General features: G+C 37.8%; 1 protein-coding gene across 1 annotated transcript in view; it reads left to right on the plus strand.

Moving 5' to 3' along the window:
• Nucleotides 1–3,164, plus strand: part of LOC106736146 (60S ribosomal protein L9) — a 194,124-nt gene that overhangs the window by 601 nt on the left and 190,359 nt on the right. The gene's annotated exons all lie outside the window — the stretch shown is intronic.

The raw sequence follows: 3,164 nt of genomic DNA on the forward strand, positions 1-3,164 counted from the left end.
AGTAAGATCTAAGAGTTTTCCAACTACAATAACAAGCCAGATCATTTCTAAGGCCTTCATATGACATTTTAAAGATAGTAAAAGACAACAATTGATTTGAAAAAAAAAAAAAAAAAAAGAAAATGTATTACTTTGACCAGTTGGCAGACAAGGACAAGTGACTTGCTGAAAGTCACAGGCCCAATGAGGGCATCGAGTCTGTGTGACTGTTGAGGCCGGGCTGCATCTGGCAGCACACCAGCCGCCCATCACCACTGTCAAGTCATCAGAAATGCTCACATTTACTACCTAGGAAATGATCCAAGCATATAGGAATAAAATCTTTAATGTAATGCCCACTTGAACTGGAATACGAAAATAAGATATTACAGAGCTGATTAGAAGTCTAAATCTTTGTAGATACTTTAAAATGAAGAGGAAGAAACTTTTATAGGACCAAAATACAATTTTTTTGTATGAGTAATAGAGTTATTGTAATCACATATCATTTTATTATAAATGTGTGTACATATAACATATATAATATATATGTAATACACATACATGCATATACAACATATGTGTGTATATATGGTGTGTATGTGTGTATACATGTGCATGTGGTATACATATATATGTAAACAGAAATAAAATTTATTTCTGAAAATCTTACACCTTATTTCAATTTCAAGGTAAAATTCTTGTTTGCATTATGGTTGAGGAAAAGTGCCTATGTATATACTATTGACTAATGTGATAATACGACAAAAAGAACCTTAGACTGTAAAGACCTTACTTTTCAAACATTACCTAAGCTACTGTATTTCTGAATGATAGCGATTTTATGACAGTCTCTTAACCTCTAGCAGTCTCTCTTTCCATTTCCATAGCACTAAGTTAATTCCTCTCCCGAGAAGTAAGTGCCAAGATTGTGCATAGCCCATAGCAGGTGCCACAGCTTTCCTTGCCTTGACTTATTTCACTAGTGACTACATTGATATGCAGGGATTATTTCCTCTGCATGTTTAACGCGGGTCAGCAGAAATGTTTTTCAAATGCCAATTTAAGTACTCTTCCGTTGTTTTATTGACTAAATTGACAAATAAAAAAATTACTTTCTGGACATTTGGAACACACCTGCCATCTTCTCTACTCATCAGGGATGTTCCAGCCATCAGAGTCAGCGAACCTCTATTCTCTGACCTCTATCCTCTTAACTTCACTGAGACGCAGGCATTTCTGTGAGTAATGCAGTAATGTGCTAAGAGAATGCTGTTAATCCATGGTGTGTTTTGCTTACTGCCATTACCTCCTGAGGCCTAACAATCAGCAGCTACAAGTATAGCTATATCTCTTATTAATATTAATTTTATAGGAACCAGCAGTTAGCATAATGGCTATGTCGCTGGGCTCCCATGTAGTCGACCACTGTTCGAGTCCCGGACCCGGTGGGTTAAACTCAAGCCCGGTGTGTGTGCGTGCGTGCCCAAGATCCCGAGAGGACAATGGAGGAGAAGGGATTGTGGCATGGCCATCCCTCCTGGGAGGTGATTTCTCGCTTTCTGTCTCTCTGTCTCTCCCTGTCTTTCTGACGAGCACACGTGCCCTATAGCAAAAACCTCTCAAAAAATTATATTAATTTTATAATAGCAATGATAACGGCAACAATAAAGATGTTTTGTATTTGTACATTACACTATCTACAAAGCATTTTATTTTACTCACAGCTTTTCATTCAGTCCCTTCTAGAAGAACTCATGTCTTGCATATAACTGGAGGAAAGTGATATTCTTTCGCACTCTGATACAAAAAATAATGTCTAGAATTAAACAATAGGAGTCCACATTTTCATATTCAGCTCCAACCTCCCTGCCATATCCAAGCTCCTGTTTGTTCTTATGACTCCTACTACTCCTACTTAAGCAACCCTAAAACATTATTATAAATGCTTAGTTAGGAATCTGTCTTCTCAATGACACTGTACATTTTTGTTTGTGTTTGTATTTTTGTTTTTTGAAAGATTTTTGCTACAGGGCGCATGCGCTCACCAGAGAGACAGAGAGAGACAGAAAGCGAGAAATCACTCCCCAGGGAGAATGGCCATGCAACAGTCCCTTCTCCTCCATTTTCCTCTCAGGATCTTGGGCATGCATGCACACGTATCTGGCGTGAGTTTAAGCCACCAGGTCCGGAACTCAAACCACAGTTGACTACATGGGTGTTCAGAGACATAGCCATTACGCTAACTGCTGGGCCCTGTGTTTTTGTTTTTATTTTTTGCTATGGGTGCCTCTACTGACCAGAGAGCTATAGAAAGAGGGAGAAAGTGTGAAATTATTCCCTCCCAGGGGTAAGGCCATGTTAGCATGTTGCAATTCTTTCTCCTTTAATCTCTTCTCAGGATTTTGGACATTCATGCACAAGCACTTGACATGTTTTTCAAGCTGCCCCAGTTGGCTATGTGGGATCTGACTGCTATAACCAGCACACCATTGGCTGACCCCACCTCATACATTTCTTAAGGCAGGATCCCATATTTCTATCCTAATTTTCTGATCTATTTTAAATACATAGTACATATGAAACTTATAGTAGGATGAATTAATTCCTTAATTTTTAGGTGTAGAAATGAAAACTAAAGGAGAAAAGAAACACTCATTTCTGACACCCATTGTTAATCCTTTTGCTCTTTGAGATGGAATTGTCCTTAGCTCTTCAATATAGAATCAATTTCATGTGGTATCCGGATTATTAAGATTCTAATGAACTCATGTAATATGATATTAGCAAACATATATGAATGTACAATTCTCCCAAAAATGTAGGCTATTTGCTCATATCCAACAATTCTGCAATTATACTTACCTTAAATCATCAATTTTCATATGGTGGTAGATAGTGATTAAAATAGTAAATTCTCTGGGTTAAGGTGCTGGACTCTCACAGTCAACCATGGTTAGAGTCCTGGACCCAGTGGCTTGAAAAATTACACTGGCCCAAAATCCCAAGAGGAAAATGGAAGAAAAGGGATCATGGCGTGGCTATATCCTTGAGGGGAGGGAGGGCTATTTCTCACTTTCCTTTTCTCTGTCTCTCTTAGATGAATACACAACCCTATGACAAAAAATTAAAAATAGAAAAAAATAAAAGTAAGTTCTATGATCAAAATGTTTATAGCAAAAATC

Source organism: Tupaia chinensis, unplaced genomic scaffold (genome assembly GCF_000334495.1).
Source record: "Tupaia chinensis unplaced genomic scaffold, TupChi_1.0 Scaffold000667_1, whole genome shotgun sequence".
In the NCBI taxonomy this organism is placed as follows: domain Eukaryota; kingdom Metazoa; phylum Chordata; class Mammalia; order Scandentia; family Tupaiidae; genus Tupaia; species Tupaia belangeri.